This window comes from Anas acuta, chromosome 1 (assembly GCF_963932015.1).
Source record: "Anas acuta chromosome 1, bAnaAcu1.1, whole genome shotgun sequence".
In the NCBI taxonomy this organism is placed as follows: Eukaryota; Metazoa; Chordata; class Aves; order Anseriformes; family Anatidae; genus Anas; species Anas acuta.
In genome coordinates this window covers 144,361,767-144,381,094 of record NC_088979.1, presented here as the reverse complement: position 1 = coordinate 144,381,094, position 19,328 = coordinate 144,361,767, and the positions used below count along the sequence as shown (strand labels likewise).

General features: G+C 39.9%; 1 protein-coding gene across 2 annotated transcripts in view; it reads left to right on the top strand.

Moving 5' to 3' along the window:
- The first annotated feature begins 16,599 nt into the window (after nucleotides 1–16,599).
- The window catches only part of PTN (pleiotrophin), a 76,031-nt gene continuing 73,302 nt past the window's right edge, over nucleotides 16,600–19,328 (top strand). Inside the window, exon 1 of one of the 2 annotated variants that reach the window (XM_068662759.1) lies at nucleotides 16,600–16,968. The gene's annotated coding sequence lies outside the window, so the exon portion shown is untranslated. The remainder of the gene's footprint in view (nucleotides 16,969–19,328) is intronic. The other variant, XM_068662752.1, reaches the window with a different exon arrangement.

Genomic DNA, 19,328 nt, shown 5'->3' with positions numbered 1-19,328 from the left:
CTTGCTGTTTCCTAGAGGTGGTAGAGGATAAAATATAGATCCTGATCTGAATTCGCTCCGGATGAACCAAGGTGTGACAGAGGTCAGAATCTGGATGAATCCATAATGTGTTTAGTCCCTTACACAGAATAGTAAAGCCAAATAATAAATGTGCATATTCAGCCAACATTTCATGGGCATCCAGAGTTCCAGTATTTGTACATATCCTATTATCTGAACCTACATCTGTTCCAGGAGTAGTAATAACATCACAAAGGGCTCTTTTATGCTGTCTGACCCCATGCATAATGCCCCGGAGCTGTGCGTCATGAGGCTGCCAGCTGGCAAAAGGAATCAGAGGCGCACAGCAGCACCCATGAAATGAAGCTACATTTAACAGAAAATTAGGGTCCAGGTAACCAGCAGTGAAGGGGGACATGGGAAGGGGGAAGTGTTTTTCAATTTATTTATTATTATTATTATTTTTTTTAACTAAGAAAGTATTTTCTTCCCCCATTTTCTTGCATTTCCTCTTTATCTTGATCACTGTGTTGCTAAACAAGGAGATTTTAAACAGGGGGAAGGAGGAAATCTGTATGCAGTGCAAGAGCTGGTTACTGTTCCTTTTGGACACTTTTTCTGTATTGTGACTTGTGTGGAAATGTACAGAATAAAAGTGAAGAAGCGCATGCCGTGGCTGGGCTGAGTTTCCTTCTGTTATTTGCCAGCAGAGCTGGGCTGCTGCTTCTGGCAGAGCTGTAAAACTAGCGTGACTCAAAAGCTGTGAGGAGTTAGGGGCAGTGGAAGAAAGGGACGCAAGGATAAAAGTTCTGCACGTGTGCCTTGGTGGGGGAGTGGATGGGAAGGGAGCGGTAGGCCTTTGGGTAGGCCATCTTCAGACTTGTGGTAACAAAAAGGGTTAAATCTTCTCAGTCTCTTAGTATGCCCAAATTGTTAGCAGGAGAGATCAAGCAGAGACCAGCAGGACTGTAACACAGGCATAAAGGTCACCTCAGGGCTGTATCTATACTTCTCAAGAGCATTTTGCCAGCGCACACACTGATTCACTGCCCAGTTTAGTTTAGGTTCTTCATTTAACACTGTTTCGGGCTAACCCATAATCACATAATGGCATCGTTTGTTTCTGCCCAGCTGTGTGTGGCTGACGAAATTTCTGTCATGTCCATTGCCTGCTCTCTCGCCTTCTTCAGCAGCTGCCCTGCCTGCCACACTTGTGAGCTTCCATGCTGTTCAGGCACTGAGATCCTTGTGGACTCTCCTGTGCAGCATGGTACTTCCCCACGGTTCTGTTGTCACTCTTCCATCCTGAAGCCATATTCCTGAATCATTTTGTGGTGTTTCCCCTGCCCCGTCTGCCTGGGACAGGGCCTGCCACAAACACACCTCCCTCACACATGGTTCTGGCCCCCGCCTCCGCCTTGGGCCCTTTGATGTTCACCACTGCTGCTAGCAGCCAGCTGTGTGCTTGTCTCTTTTAAAAGATATCTTAAACGCCCTTTTCCTGCTGTCTCAGACAGCCCAAGAATATTATTATTAATAATAATGGTGCTAAGAAGACTAAAAGTTTTGCTTGTACTGGGCTGGCTGGAGCTGGCAAAGGATTTGGTCTGGTTGTGGGTTATTCTGGGCCTTCCTGCACCGTAAAAAGCAGTACCGAGCACAGCTTTGACATTTGTAAGTGCTGCAGTACAAAGCGCTAGCTCCTCTGGGGTACTCTGCTGTAACAAGCTGCGCCAAATGGCTGCCAGCTGCTTGTTGGGAATGCCTGTTGAGAAGAGGTGCTCTCTGATGTGCTCAGAGCTGCCCTTACAGCAACATCTGGAGGTGTTCCACCACCTGCAGGCAGAGCTGCTTGGCCTGCCATTAAAAAAAAAAAAAAAAAAAAAAAAGATTGTACAGCTTCGCATACAATCCTTGCACCCCAAAACTCTTGAGTGTGGATGCAGCTCTGAAGAGAGCCCGATTCTTGCTTCAACTTCTTGCTGTAATTTTCCCTTGTTCTTCATCATTTCAGCTGTTTTAGCTGCTTCAGAGCTGGTTTCTAGCCAACTTACCCTACAAAAATCTTTCATAAAGCTGGTGAAATTCATATATATGTGTATCCATATAAACATATGCACACACATACATAAAAATATCTTTCTCATGCACTTTCTTAAGTGGGGAATTCCCTCCTTCTTTTACATCTGAAATGTAATTTTTTAAAAATGTTTCTTTAAAAATCTATGCCTCTCATAATTGCAACTACAATGGAAAAAAAAAAAAAAAAAAAAAAACATTCTCAGGAGAAAAAAGAAAGAATCCTGATGGGAATCATTTGCTTTGGGAAAACAACAACAAAACCAACACAAAAACAACAGCAACAACAACAAAAACCATCCTTGCAGTTTCACTTCAGCCAAGTGACTTCAGTATTTCCCTGCAGTTAAACTGCTGTTCTCTCTCACAAGGGATCTTTTAAACTAGGTAGTGATGCTTGTAAGAGACGTTGCCAAGGTTGTTAAGTTTAAAAACAGGTAAATATTGGAAGTGGTCCCATAATTTCAAGGTGTTGGCTCTCATATTTTCATGTTGAAGTGTTGATATTGATAGATGGGTATTACATTTGCAGCCGTATTAGTTCACAGCAGGCGTAACTCAGGACAGGGGAACTTTCAGAGCTGCTCCCTTTTTCTTCTTCTGATCCATCCATCTATAATCTTACGTGGCACTAGGTGCACATTTGTATTTCTGATTGACTGAGTGTAGCGATAAGCGTAGTTTAACTATGACCGTGCCAACTACATGGTTACTACAAGAGAAATCAAAAAATTAAAAAAAAAAAAAAAAGAAACAGGGATGAGGGGTGCTGCTGCTCTCATTCGTTAAGGCAAGCAATCCTCCAGGTAGGAAAGTGAGCTGTGAATCCCAAGACCCAGAAAAATGAAGATTTTGTATCCCATGAACCTGAAACAGGAGCTACCCAGTGGGACTTAAACTCAGATGGACAATCTGTAGCTTGATGGGAAACCAGGTGAATCACTGCCTGCTTAACATCTCTAATCAATTTGCTATCTAACGAGGGAGGTAACAGAAAGCAGTAGCACTGAGTAGCAGAGGAATTTTTGTTGTCAGCCTAGTCTGTTCTGCATTTGCTACCAAAGCATCTAATTGCCTGAGAGGGAACTGTATGGGGGTAATTCACTGTCATTTGAGAGGTATTCAGTTTTGGGATGCAGCATTCTGTCAAAGTTACAGGGAAGTAGAAGGCCTCTCATCAAGGGGTGGGTATAGGTCAATTTAGGTGCATATTTCTTTTATGCTGGACAAAGGGTTGAGTGCACATAGTAGATGGAAAGTTATTTTTGTTCCTTTGTTTGTTAAAGGTGATAGGAGAATAAAGAAGAGATTTAAAAATGTAATAGTAAGATTTAAAAGGTAGCTCTGAATGGTATTTTGGCTCCTGTAGCCCTATCCAGTCTGAACAAATCAAACAAAGCTATTGTGTGATTCAGAATAATATTTTGTGTCTAAAATTTTGTGGTTTTGTTGCTGACATATTTATCCAGTGGCCTGAGGATTGTATTCTCTAGAAATAGCGTATGATTACCTGCCTACTTCTGTTAATGTGTGCATGTATCACATCCATTTCTTTGCTGGCAAGAACTAACGATGTTCTAACAAGCTCCGGTCTTTCTTATTCCATGGATGAATATATATTTATCTCCAGGAGTATCTGCATTTTGCTAATGGGTCTCAGTATCCTCCCATAAGTAGGTAATAGTGGGTTGCAAGGCACCATATATACTTTTGAGAGTCATTATTCTGTCTGTTTTCTTGTTCTCCTTGTTCCTCCATTCTGCCTTTCATCAAATGTAAGATGGAAGAACAGATATAATCAGTTGTGTCCGACTGAACGAGGTGATAGCAGAATAAAGGGTCACTCAGTAACCAACAGTTTCTCAGTGTCATACAGATATAAAAAGTTCTTTGTAGTTTTCACAGTCACTTGAGCTTTTAATTTTCAGTTATCCATAACCTAATGTTGCAGTGAGGGATGGAAATTTGGGATATAATAACAGATACAACCAAAAATGTGTTACAGTAAACTGCTAGACAGTTTGTAGATTGTATATTTAAGCTTGTAGACAGAAATAAATGTCCCCTAATATAAAACCATATGAGCAGTATGTCTGTAGCTGCATGAGTGCATGACTCTACAAGTCAGCCTGAAATTCTGACACTGGATTTCCAGTCAATCTGAATTGTGTTTGTAGTGCTCATGTTTAAAAAGTGACCTCCCCCTGGGAGACCTAGTTTGGTATTGCAGTGCTCTGCAGCTCATTTTGGATATTTTTTCCCTTTGATAATGAGGGAGGTCAGACTTGTAGCTGGAAGTTAGGCATCTGTGTGCTTATGTGAGGAAAAGAGAATAAGGAATAATTAGGGTTGTTGGTCATTGTTTGATTTAGCATATTAATATCTTCTAACATTCTCATATTTGAAAGTGTTTTTTTTTTTTTTTTTTCCAAAGCTTCTATAACTTTTACACTTTTTTCTGTATTCTGATCTTAAAAGCCAGCAATCTAGATTTTTATTTTATATTTTATTTTATTTTATTTTATTTTATTTTATTTTATTTTATTTTATTTTATTTTATTTTATTTTATTTTATTTTATTTTATTTTTTAATTAGCAAACACTTACATTAGTTTTTCCAAAATACAGATTCACAGATACTTCTAAATGTCAGCCTTTTTCACTGTTGCAACCCAGACATCCCAAAAAAATGACATCTATAAAAATTGTGGTAAGTATGTGAAGGCCTTAGATTCAGGAACCTGGGGGTTCCGGAATATCATTGCAAGTGCAGTGCTTTTTATTTTTTTTCCCTTTAGCCTTTTTTGCTTTTTTTTTTTTTTTTTCTTTTTTCCTACCTAACATCTGGGGAGTTGAATCTTTTTGATGTCAGAAATGAACTTTCTGCTTCCAGGCTGAGATGCTTATTTATAATTGTCTCAGATCTGCATTTCTGTCTTACCCAGATGTATCAAACCTCCCTATTTCTGCTTCACATCTACTCTAAGCAATATGAGGCATTTAGTTTTTGTAGCCCTTTGCCATGTATCCTCACGAGTTCAGAAACAACATAATCAAACAAAAGCTGGTTGGTATGGGCCTTCTTTGGACATACAGCAAGAGAATATATATTTTTTTTCTGTTTAACTGGAAAGAAAGCTCACTTTAAGTTCTGTAGCCACAGCATTTAATCCAAGCTTGATTGATTATTTCAATAGGAGATGAGATAGATGCTACAAATTCAGTGTGTTCTCTACTTTCCTCATAGGCAATGCATGCAGTATCCCCTTCTGTTGAACACAGCAGAGATCCTTAATTGCAAGGGGTAAATATTTTTCTTGAGGTTTCCAGTTCTGCCACTACTGGGAGAGTTGCACAAAGCCTTTCCAATTCTGAGTGACTTTACTGGCTATTTTGGGGAGAATCATTGGGTCATAGAATATCCCAAGTTGGAAAGGACTTGCAAATACAAAATAATTATGTCTGCTAGCTTCCCTTGCTTGACTAGATGGGTAATCTTGTCGTAAAAGGAAATTAAGCTAAGTTAGAAGGAAAGGGTTAGCTCTCACTGTGTGACTGATCGCCTTCACGAATTGCCTTTGCTGTTCCTTGGTATCATCAGCAATAGGCTTAACTGCACCTTCTGTTTAATCTGAGAGATGGGTTATTGCTCACCAACTATACACAGATATATGAGCCTGCTGAACCCAAGATGAATGTGGGAGTTGCTGTGAGTAATGTCCAACAAGGTGACTTTAGGAACTGCAGCAAGCTGTCTAGTTCCCTAAGCTGCAGTTTGACAATGTGCAGACATTCATGACCAACCTGTCTGCTTATTAAAAGCACTGAATTTCTATTGCAGTGACATAGAACCACAGGCTAATTTATGTTGGGTTGGACATCTGGTCCAACTCAAACCAGGGTTAACTTCCAAGTTTGGTCAGGGTGTTTGGGGTCATATTGTTGTTTAGAACCCTTATTTAGATCAAGGCTTTCCTTGGTGTTATATAAAAACAGAAAACAAAAGGCAGGGGGAAAAAAAAAGTACTTGTGAAGAGCTGGGAACATGAATTGACAAATGGGCTGTTATTGCCCCCACTTTGGTAATCTGAGGCAACACTAAATGTATGGGACTTTCCATATCAGGAACTGAAAACACCAAATCCATCTAAAGAGTAGTTTCTTTCATTTACTTAAAGGCACCCAGGAAACCACTGTTAGAAAAAACAGCAGTCCTGCAAGTCCCCTGTCTCCCACTTCTTTAACCTCACATCTGGCAAATTTTATTGCAGTATATGTCTGCTATTGAGTTTTCTAGTTGCTGCAGTCTCTCTTGTGCCGAGGCTTGTTTCATGAACTTATGCACTTTGTTTTGTGTCTTTTTTTTTTCCCCCTTCCTTTCCCTGTAGCTAAGAGTTGCATCCCTATTGTGCAGAAAATAGGAAACAGATTTGTTCTTCTGGATTCTGTTGGGCCTTTAAGTGGGAAACTAAGAGGAGAAGGAGGGGACAGCCTGCAGCCTTCCACATTCTTTCCATTGATACGCATTTACACAAGGCAAAAGTCTGATTCTGAGACCCTAAAACAATAGATAGGGGAATGTTTTCTGTTTTGTTTTGTTTTCTTCTCCCTTTTAAAGGGAGCATAATGCACTATGGAGCCTAGCCTGGTCTGGTGTTCTCTGTTAGTCCATAGAATAAGAAGGAGTTGCTTACCCCACAAGTTCAAACACCAGCGTACCTGCCAACAACAACAACAAAATGGTTTTATCTCAGTGTGAGCCGAGCACAACAGTTAAAAAATGATCTGCTCCAGGGTACAGCTGCATTCATGCTTGCCTTACTGTGGCCCTGGAGAAGCCGTTTACTTGCCTGGAAGAAGCAAAAGCAATTTTCAGACAAGCAGGTAATTCATTCCTCACCTTTCTGCCACAAGGTATAGGTTTCTGATCATGACACCACTCCACATAACACTGTAGACACAGTTCAGCGATCTGACTCAGGTCTCAGACACCACAGTCATTCAGTCACCAGTGTTTACTTGTGTATCCATAAAATAAAGAAGTCTAATGAGGTCTGGTGTAACCACAAGACAAAAGAGCAAGCTGTGCTACTGCTGTTTGTCATGGGATCAGAGCAGACACAAAATATGGATTGAAACTGGTGGTAGGGACAATCCAGTTAGTATCCTACACACATGCAAGCTAGCACCCAGCGGCTTGAACTTAGAGTCTTTTGTTTTGCTTACTAATTTAAAGAAAATAAATGTTGGATTTATCTTTTCTTAACGATCAGTTTTACTATCAAAATATGGATGAAAATATTGATGAATCTATAGATTTTCAGATGTAATGTTCTACTATTATTAATAAGAATTAGATAAAACTAAATATTCTTTAGGTAAAACTGCTGTTCTAAGCCTTTCTTTCTTTCTTTCTTTCTTTCTTTCTTTCTTTCTTTCTTTCTTTCTTTCTTTCTTTCTTTCTTTCTTTCTTTCTTTCTTTCTTTCTTTCTTTCTTTCATGTTCCAATCTATCATCCTCTTCTTGAAATAAATATATCTATTCTTAGCTGCAATTCTGAAGTATCAATCAAAACAATAAAAAATAATCTACCATCCTTCATAGAGAAACAAACCTTGAGCAGAAATGGCTAATTTATTCTGCTTTATATGCTAATTTAAAAAACGCATTGCAGAAGTCATATTCCAAAATTTGGCAATGGAATTGTCATCAAAAATAGAAGTTCAGCCTTGTCCCATATTTAAGTATTAATGAGATGTTCCTACACCTCACTGAAACCTCATCAGTTTGGAAGACATTCGGTTAACAACTTTAGCAGTTACGAATATTATAGTTTTCACAATATTGGTGAAGTAATTCTGCACACAGGGAACAGGAAATCACTTTCCATTTTCTTTAATTTGTCTTCATTTTTCAGACAGCCTGAGCTTAACAGTGATCTGGATTCTGAAGTAGCTCCAGATACAATGCGCTTCCTGTTCTCAACTGTCCCAAGTAACGAGGCACCTGAATTTTAAAATGGTATTACTGGCCTCTCTCAAATTCCATTCAGTAATCTTAGTGGGTGAGATCTGAATTTTGAAAAGTTGTAGCCAGAGGAGAGTTTAAATCAATAGCATTTTTGTGACACTTGGGTGATAGCTTGATGATCAGTGAGTCTGAGTAGCTGCGATCCTGAAGTATTCTGAATGCATTCTTATCCCAGCCCAAGAAGGTATAAATTTCAATGAATTTCCATTTTTTTTTTTCTCCTTCTTCTTTAATAACAGTAAACCCAGCAAAACTTACCATAAACCCCCTTCCTAGATCAATTTTTCTAGCAAAGTGTTAGGCAATTTTTCTGACTCACTTATGCAGCTGGCTTATTATGTCGATGTGGCAAATCAGAGGTGAGAATAGGCACCATGGTGAGAAGAGTTTGAATGTGTGTCTGTCTACTCTGCCTGTAGTATGACCTGGGTGTTTCTTGTAAAATGAAGCTGAGTGTTGGCTGCAGAGAAAACTCCAGCTGTCAGAGTTCGTGTAGGATTGAATAAAAAATATTATTCCTATTAATAAACCAGGTCTCCATGAAGGATGACTTTTTCCTGGCCAGACCAGGTAGTGTATCAGTTTGCAGGGACCTCTCCCATCTTCACTTTTCAATTTCGTGAATAATAAAAAACACAGAAAACACACTTGCTAAACAAGTTCATAAATTTCCAGCACTTCTTTCATCATCAGAACAACCAAGGGAAAAAACATTATTTAAAGAGCATTGAATTACACTCGTGACCTGGTCCAATGACTATGCTTCAAAATTAGGTGTCTCAGTTTTTTGACCAACATTGCAGGAACAATTTGAGACTTATGGGGAGTATCATTTTACAACATTCCAAAACAATATTTCAACTGAAAAATGAACGGTACCTGTAGATGCTAGAGTAAAGACAGACAAGCCAACAATTAAAGTGTTTCTCATTTCCTATCCCAGACAGCTGAAACAAAACAGATGTCACACACACAAACAGAGACAAAAAAAGTTAATCAAAATTTAAAATATGTTAATAAAGAAAGAGTTCAGACAACAACAGTGCTGCAGGGTCATTGACACATACAAGCTCCTCATTGAAGCCTCATGTTTTTTATTTCCTAAGAACAAATGATGGAGGAAATGTAAGTAGGTAAATTATACCAGGCACATGAACATTTTTTAAATATTGTGAACATTTCATTATATATTATACTGTCTTCAGGCAGCTAACAGTGGTTCCAATCATAAATCTTGTGTTGTTATTGCTTTCAACTCCTTCATAATGGTGCAATTTCTAAATATGCATTATTTACACCGTCCTAATAGGATCTTATTCATATCATTCAGGTAAAGAGGAGGATGCAAGATATTTAAAGAGAAGAATGTGAAGAATGCTGAAGAGGGTAGAGATGCAGAAAGGGTGAAGGAGCTCAATCTGACTGTTTGGAAAGGTCTACTTTGCTATATCATAGTGTTTAGCCTGAGTAATTGGAAAATAAATAACTTGGGGATGCAAAAACAATTCTGAATTAAAAGTATATGCAATCTCATAGTGTTGAAAAGCAAATTTAAAAAAAAAAGAAAAAAGAAAAAAAGAATATTGCTACTGAGATACAACTTCATCTATCCTCTTATGTTCTACAACCCTATTAATATAATTTCATCCCTAATGTGGTAAACTAATTATCATTAATACTAAAAATAGAACAAAAGAAACTACAGATCTTAGCTAAGATTGTGTTCCTTTGTTTTAAATATTGCATATATAACACTAAAAGATTTCAGGGTCATCAAAAGGTATAAAATGCCTGATAGATCTCAGAAGACTGAGTATGAGACCCTACTTCATATCCATTTCTTAGTAGTAATAATGAGCCCAAAGATGAGTACAGCTGTAGATTTTGTACAGTTACACAGATTGTTCCTACTTCTTGAAATGTAACTAAAAATGTTTTATCAGACCCACTTCCTTTTAAAATCTCCATCGTTTCCCTCCAAAAATGACTAATATGGAAAAAACAATTACTGGAAATAGCTATAGTAGTTTTGTCAAAATGAGCCTAAAATCAGGGTCTTTTGAGAGATGTCAGAATTTATACTGCACAGGAAGATACCTTCCTTGTGTTCTGCCCCCTTCTAATTTCTGATGTGAAGAAAGAACCACTGAATTGCAAAATATGCTGGAGAAGAAACCAGAAGAAACCAATGTAGAACTTAAGTATGGATTTGTTAGGTCTTTCTCACTATATTGACAATTCAGATTTACAATATGTAAAAAGTAAGGCTTCCAAATTTTAACATTTATATGTTTATCATATCATTACGTTACATTACATCATAGCATATGTTTATTTTATATATTATATGTGTATCCATATGTCTGTGTTACAGATTTTAACACATATTCTGAACATTTTCATTAACTTTGGAATTTTTAACAGCCTTTTAACATTTATATTTTCAAGCTTTTCCCTTAAAAGTGGGAGTGGAATAACAAGGACTTCCTCTCCTTTGTTCGCTTGCTCATTTTTTGCTATTAAAAAATGCATGTCTAATGCAATCACATAATGTTGAGAACTAGGTCTCTGGGGAAAACACATTTCATTTAGCCACAGTAGTCCCCATACTTTGACGACAATATGATTTTTTTAATGTGGGTGTTAAAGGTTTTTAATGTATTAATTTTTTATATAACAATCAGGTTTAGCTTTATGGATGATGTTGCCATGTTTTGTTAAACTCTTGAGTGTGAAAACTGTATTGGGTTTATGTGGCAATGTTTTGGTAGTGGGTGCCTGCAGGGGTGGCCTCTGTGAGAAGTGTCCAGAAGCTGCCCCATGTTAGATAAGGGCCAGTTTCAGCCTTCTCCAAAGGGGCCTGCTGCTGGGCAGAGCCAAGCCAGTAAGTGATGTTTGTGCCTCTGGGAGAGCAGATTTAAGAAATGGGGGAAAAAACTGCTGTGCAACAGCAGCTGGGAGAGAGGAGTGAGAAAGTGTAGAGAGAAACAGCCCTGCAGAAACCAAGGTCATTGCAGAAGGAGGGGGAGTGAGAGACTGGTTGTGGTGGAGTTCAGCTGCCCAGCTGGGTAAAACCACCACGAAAACCTAGATCAAGCTGATGTTGAAGGCAACAGCATCCCACAGGAGTTTCCATCAAAGATGTATTGTGCTTTATTAGGGCCATGCAACTGGCTCAAATCTCAAGCAAGAAATTGCCAGTAAGTTAAGAACAGATGTACCTAATTTTGTTCTTATGGAGGAAAATCATGGCCATTATGTTAACTAATATGGTATGCACATGCGCAGGATAATGCTGTTCATTTTCCAGTTTCTGTATTTCTGACAATAGACTTTTATATTGGTTACTCATTATGTGTGTGTCTATGTCTATACATTACATATTTCCTAAATTTCCCATTTTGCCGTAATTATTTCTAAAATGGTAACATGGAGAGGGTACTACTTAACCTTAAAATGAATTCAGTTTTCATTTTATTCTCATGAAAACATCTAGTTACCAAGCTGGCACTTGAATAGCTTTGCGACCCCATCATCCTCAGCAGCGACCATTTTTAGGGCCCCATTTTTATTATGTTCTACTTTATGGATGAGCTGCTGCTACTTAACAACTGCTAGTTTCAGTCTGTAAAGGCTTGACTTTACTCCAGTGAGTGCTACTAGCTAAACTGAAGACAAAAATCTCAGATAATATATGCAAGCTTTTACTATATTCTCTGAAATAGTGAGCTGATAAGCTAAATTATGAACTGAGGCTGAACCACTATAGTCTTGTAAGATATTTGCGGCAGAATAAACACACCAGCTATAAACCAGTCTTGATAATGGTATTTCTGAGCATGTTTGATTATTAGTTGTCAATATTAAATTCTCAGTGTTCCTTTTTTACTGCTGTGATTTCACTAAAATTCATAATCAAGGACTTAGCTGTCTGTTCAACACTTGCACTGAAGGAGAACATCTCATCATTTGATTACACGTAAGGAAAACTTTTCAAAACCACTTAAGTCTTTAAATGTGAAGTTTAGCATAATCATAATTACACAGGTGAACCCTTTACAAATTGACAAACAAATCATTTTAAAAGGTAAGAGAATATTTTTGTAAGCAGAAATTCTTCTTTGTTCATACATTCAGCTCAGAGTTGTAAATTCAGGGCACGCCTAATGGTATCTCCCCACAGAAGGACTAATTAATTTTTAAAGGAATATATTAAGAAACATTACTTTAAATTGTATAAACATTGAATGAAATGGTACTGATTTTGTATATCAAAATTTGATTAATGTAGTTTTACTTTTAACTGGAAAATGGTTGCATGTTATGTCTGAGCTTATAGGCAAATGATTATAGTAGTGCTTTTTTTTTATACAAATACAGTGACAAAGAAAAAAAAAATAAAAAGTAGCTTTTATTCAGCCCTTCAAAATAAAATGCCATTTTGTTATATTTTATACTTCTCCCCAAGCTGTAAAACTAATTAGAATGAACATGTTCATTTAAACAGGGGAAGAAAGAAAAAGTGGTAGTCTATCTACTCATAGCATCAATGTCTTTATCAGAGCTATGATTATATTTCTATCTATCTATCTATCTATCTATCTATCTATCTATCTATCTATCTAATAGATTTCAAATCCTGAATATGTAGGACTTCCATTCCCAGGATTGCCAACACAAAAGAAGAAAATAGTGAGAGAAGCCAACATACGAATGGCATTCTTTTAAATGCTGGGGTCTGGAAAGGCCTGCTGTGTTGCATTATGTTTGTGGGTTTCAAACTGCAACATGCAGATGTATGCACATGAATAATTTTGAGCACAAGAGCTTTAATCCCATTGTAGAAAATAGAATCAGTCAAATGTGTAAAGTTGCAACATGTATTCATGGTTTGGTGACTGAAGCATAAGACCAAGTCCTGGGACAGTGACTTATTATTTTAAAATATCTGAAGATTTTAGCATATGTGCATGAAAAAAATAACTCTTCTGGGTTCGCACTCTCTGCCTTCTTCTGCATACATCTGGGAAAACTGATTTTTAATATACTAGAGAACTTATACAAGAGAATGAGGTATGAATTATTATTTTTGAACTCCATGGATTTTTCCACTCTAATTATAGGGTTGATAGTCCCTGTGACAATAAGCCTGCCATTGTGTGGACTTGAAATGAAAGATGGAGTGAGAAGGAACACAGCTCAGAAGTGGTTGATTTCCATGTTTGATGCATTCACTAAATAATTCAGTATCACTAATGGAAATCTGATCTTAGCGGAGGAATAGGGATGCGGGGCACTCAGTTGCCAGAGTTTGGCAGCTCAATAGCTTGGGAACAACAGTAGAGCAAAAGGTGAAAAAATCTTTAAGCTGTTCTCAAGTTCTCTATTTTGTTTTCCTGGAATCACATTACATCTTCCTGGAGCTGCTGTTGCTGATGGCTAGAGAGGACTGGAGAAAGAAATTGATACTTACAGTGTTTGTGAAACAAACAAAGCAAGCTCAGGCCAAGCTGACCTTTTAACTGGTGCACAAGTGGTTTTGTTTGCTTTTTGAAAAGCGCAGCCTCCTTCTACTCAGCTGTGGGACCAAAACCAGTGAAGCACTTCTTGGAAGAAAATTACTGACTTTGTAGGTTTGGAGTCAGAATTTTTCAAGGTCATCTTAGAAAAGAACTGCTAAACTCCTGTTAGAAGGTGACAAGATCCAAGTATCTCCTTCATGTTGCTGGTGAAATGATTGACTGAAAGTACAGAAAACAAAACAAAACACAAGTTTCAGATGATAAAATTGTTTACTACTTTGCAAAGGAAGAAAAAATAAACAACAACAACAAAAACTCAGTAAGAGGAAATTTATTATGAGGATCTTTCTAAATCTTGGCACAAATCACATCTCATGTTGTGAGTGAGCTTCTTTCCCCCAAACAGCCTTGAACATTTACAGATAGAAATATTTGGGATCCAATACTTTTGGATTGCTTACAAGAGCACTTACATGTGGCATGAATAAGAAGTCCTTCTATAACTTCTTATACTCTTAGCCCTCATCTTTCCTTTTTCAAAGGAAATTCAGCTCATTAGGCTGTAGTTTTGGGAAGCAAAGTGGATACATGAAAGTGCTTGTTTGACTTCCACAGCTGCTGATCCATTCTTCACTTATTTTTTGCTGTTTCTGAACCAGCAGCTGTAAACAAACGTTGAGGACGTTAAAGACACTTACAGTCTGCAAGCAATTCTCCTTTCTAGGTTATCTGTGCATCCAGACCAGGAAAATAATAATAAAAAGCATTTTTTTTTTTCTGTATGGATTTTTCTGTACATTACAAGAAGCTTAGATTAGGCTGTTCAAAGATCATGTAGGAAAAAGCCTTGTCTGGAAAAAAAAAAAAAAAAGAAGAAGAGAGACAAAACAGTAGAGAACTTCTTGAGGTAAACCTATCCAACTTCACAGTTCTTTCAATAAGGAAAATATCCCTGTGGCAATTGAATAGCCATAACTTGTCTTCTATCAGTCCCTTCATGCTCTCCTGTTCTTTTCCACTGGGAACCAGCAGAACAGGCACCTTTGAGGCAGTGAGTCGACATAGAGTCGATGTTATTTTCTTGGCAAAAGAAGTTACGTCGATCTTTCCAAGACTGTTGTCTTGACCAACAGTCTCACCTCCTTGTCTTCACAAGTTCTCTCTCAATAGCAAAGGTTCAGTCATGAAATTCAAGTGTTGTACTCCATTAGTTTCAAAGGCATCAAACATTGGGCAGTTTAGGGTAAAGAATATCTTTCTACATCTGGACAGTGCTTATTGCATTGGAAACTTTGGTTAAGCCTCAAGGTGCTATTGAGACAGAAATAATACTAATATTAAAAGACATTTTACTGTGTCGATCAAAGACCAAGATACTTTCATTTTCATTCTTAGGTGCCTCAGACCATTTGTTTCCTGAGCAGCTGTGTTAATCTCATCTGCAGTTTTAGTATAGCCTTTGAATCAAGAGCCAAGCCATATCACACAAAACTAATTTCAGTGCATGTAAACTTAGCATCAGAAAATTAATTTCTGAGCTATGGAAAACTAGGCATGGAGAAAAGCTGCAAGCAGGTTTGGCCAAAGATTGCCAATGCTTCTAAAATTCAAAGGACAAATTATGCTTCTGAGATCATACGCATTTCATGTGAAAAATGTTTGCTTTCTGCAGAAAGTTTCTATTGTTTGTTGAGAAGTGGAAAATGAAAATTTCAGTCTTTAACTAAGACTCAGATTTCTGTAAGATGATTTCTGTGAAGAAATCTCTTGACTCACTTTGGTGCAATGCTTTGGTCTTAATCAAGGTGAATTTTCAGGTCAGACTTTGTCTTCTTCCCTACTTTCTTGTTGCTACTCAGACATGGTTGACCATCTGAAATGTGCTATTGTGGTTGGATGGAGACCCACTGAAGGCTTAAAGTGTCAGCCACCACCAGGTGCTTCTTGATGGGAAGCGTCTTTCTCTAGATGTACATAGTGCTTAGCATGCCAGGATTTCATTAAGAAGCCCCCAGGAAGGTGCAAGGTAGCTGTCAAGGATTCGTTCAGCTTCACACACGCTGAAACATGAAGACAAAGTGTACTATAGAGTGCTCATTTCCACTCAGCTGGCTGCTAGAAAGAATATTCTCTCCGTCTCAAGCCACCGCTTTATACTGCAAACCAAAGTTGTTGTTTTAACTTACATCACTGTCATTAAATCTGCCCGTCGTGCAAATCCTTAACAGCCATGCCAGGACTAAACACATAACTCTGTGATGAAAAGAAGATGCCAAGGTGTGGATGGAAGGGAGTAGTTTACTTTACGAAGAAAGACTCCAGGTGGGTGCAATTGCCCACGCTGGGACTAGCCGCACAGTGCTTTCCATTGTCACAGATGGTAGGTGTTAGATGATGCAATGTGTACGGTGCCAGACAAATTACTTTTTTAGCTCATTCCTCTGGAAACAGGAGAAGAATCTGAACTGGATTTCTGTGCAAACCTGGAGCAGGAGCCACAAGCTGCAACCCCAGCCGAGACCCAAGCAGTCAATGGGCTCAGTCTTTCCAATCAAGACGGAGACTTGCTCTGGGGATCAGGAATTAGGCAGAAATTGCCTGGACTTTGGAACAAGTCCACTTCGTTTTAAATTAAGCTGTGGCTTGGGGAACATTCTTTTTCAATGGATGTAATGAACCCAAAAGCTGGAAAAGCCTAAATAAGAGCCTTGACACAACTCCAGCAAAGCACCACAACCAGAAGCGTTGAAACACCCCGACAAAAGTTGTCGACGGGGGGGGGGACCGCCCTGCAAAGCCCGGCACCGGCTCAGCCGGGGGCCCCGCGCCCCTCCAGCCCCCCCGGCGGCGGGGGGCACCCCGGGAGCCCCCAGGAGCCCCATCCTCGGGCGGAGCGGCCCCGTCCCGCCCCCGGCCCCCTCCCTCCATCCCTCCCCCGGCGGCGGGGGCGAGGCTGCCCCGCGGGTGACCCTCCCGGCGGCGCCCCCGCCGCATCACACGAGGGGGCAGCGCGGCCGCTCGCTCTGCCCCGGCGCCCGCCTCGCCTCCCTCCTCTCGCCGGCTCGCCGCAGCCCGGGCTCTGTCGAGTCAAAGCGCGGAGGATCAGGTTCCCTGCCTCCGGTATAAAAATCTCGGGAAGAAATCCCCCGGCCGGAGAGAGCGGCGGGGCGTGAGGAGGAGGAGGAAGAGAAGAAGGCGAGCCCGTCCGTGGGGAAGCGAAGGGACGCGCTGCGACACCAGCAGCACCACCACCACCACCAGCAGCAGCAGCTCCGCACCGGGGACACCCGCGGCTCGCCCCTCTCAGCTGCGGGAGAAGAGCCTCTCTCCGCCCCAAGTAAGTAAGCAGGGGCTGGGAGGCGCGACCCCCTCCCGGCTCCGGGGTCTTGCCCCCCAGCACCGCATCGGGTCCTCCCCGGTCCTCGGAGGTGCTGAGGAGAGCGGCCGGTGGTGCTGGTGCTGGTGGTGGGGAACACCTGTGGCCCCACAGGCACCTGCCCCAGGACTGGGGCTGCCCACCAGCAGCCCCGCTCGGGATGTGGGTAACCCGGGGTGTCGGGGAGCGGCAAGAGCCGTGGCAGGGGGAGAGGGGTGCTGGTGGTGGTGATGGGGGACGTGGCACGGCGGGGAAGGGAAAGCAGAGTCCTCGGGCTGATCCGCTTTGTGAGGACGAGAGGGCAGCGGGGACCCCAGGGTGGCGAAACTCCTGCAGGTCTCAGGTGCCCTGTGCCAGGAGCGTCCCGGCTGAGACTCCTGATAAGTGAGGTTAAATTGTACCTTCAGACTGAGCACTTTAACTGATACATACATTTACATATTATACATACGTTTATATATTTTATATATATACTTTTTTTTTTTTTTTCCCTGGTACTTAGCTTTCTTGTCTGTACTTTGATGTTGGTGAAACAACTGACTCTAGCAAGTGCTGATTTACTTAAAACTGCTCTTGTCAGTTTATGTCTTGCATTTACTCTGGAAGGGTGGGTTGGGAGAAAATCTGGGTTAACAATGGTGAAAATACAGTTTTCTCCTATTGAGCATACAGGTTATTCTGCAAATGTGTTGTGGTCTCCAACACTGATGCTTCTAACTCCTTGCCCTCCTTCATCCTCTCCCTTTTAAAAGTAGAGCTTTGCATAGGGAAAAGGCAAACTTTGAAAAGGGAAAAATCAGTTCTTTGGGAGCTCCTCTGCTCCTTTTACATGTTCTAGCTGGCCGTCACACACCTCTCTTCCACACGGCAAGCGGTCCGCTTTGGTAGTGAATGTCTGCTGTGCATTAGCTTAGTGAAACTCTGAAGCTGGATTATAAGATGTCAGTCCTAGACTAGCTGGTTCTTAGAAGCATTGTGGAAATGTTTGCAACGTGTTAAGTCCTTCTCTGTGAGATAACCCTGCTGCTATGGATAGCAGTGGGTGCTTTAATTAGATCCTACTTGCTCTAAATGGCTTGTAGTACAGTGGAAGAACTCTTTACCTGTGGCTCATCGACTCTTGAACTCTCTTCTTTCTTTGGCCATGATTGTTCTATCCTTCTAGCAAAGTTGAATGTTTTTGTCAAGGAAACGACTAAGTGTGTAACTGTGGTTGTATTAGGGAGGTGGAGAGAAGGAACAGAGAGAGAAGGGAAGGGTATGAGAAAAGTCACTAGGAAGAAATACTTGTCCTTAACATTTTCCAGACAGTGGACTTGAGCTGACCTACAAAGCAAAGGTTTTCTTTTTTTTTTTTTCTTTTTTTTTTTTTTTGGCTATGTATTTCTATCTTTTCTTTGCAAAGAAAAAAGAGCTTTTAAAAATAATGAGGTCTGAAGGGATAAAGGAACCTGCATATCTGTGACAAGAAATATTAATTTGTTATGGTAATAAAAATTTGGAAGTGAATGGATAGGGTATTTCATTGGAGAGGACAAAATGGGGTGAGGGGGGAAGAGAAGAAAAAAAATAGAACAGGAAAAAAAAAGCAAACAAACCCCGCTGTGCAATTTAGTAACTTTCCCTAAAGAGAAAGGAAATGGCAAGGTTTAATATACCTCTGTCTCTAGTCTAAGCTAAACACTTTGATGACTTATTATTTACAAACCTTTGGATGAAATTGAAGGACAGAAACTTACTGACTTTAGCATGCTGCAAAGCAAGCTCTTAGATGGGGGAAAAAAAAAAAAAGAGAAGTCAGCAACAAATCTTTCTTTTACAAATGGGTAAGTCTTTGTTTATAGCATAGAAGTTGCCTACCAAAAAGCAGACTTTTACAATTATCCAGATGTCTATCACCGTTATTTGAGATACAGTCTGTAGATGATACATCCTTGCCAGCAGAAGGTTGGTTTTACTAAAGTAATACAAACCATGACCATGGTGTGATCCCACTGCCATATTCCTGTATACCCATACTGGGACTAAGGAGGATCCTGTACTGATGGATGCTTTGTGTAGATTCATCCTTCTCTTGCTGGTGTGAACGTTGTTCCGTAGCTGCCTTTCAGCGGTCATGGCTCCAGCAAGGTACCTCCCCATCATGTCCTCTGTTTCTTCTTTCTCATACTAGGGACAGATAGTCCTGAATCCTCAGAAAATAATTAAAAATAGTTGTTTTTTTTTTTTCCTTTTTTTTTTTTCTTTTTTCCCAGGAGTTCTGAAAATGCACTCTTTCAACACATACTCTATTGCATTTTGCAGCAGGGAAGATAGGATTA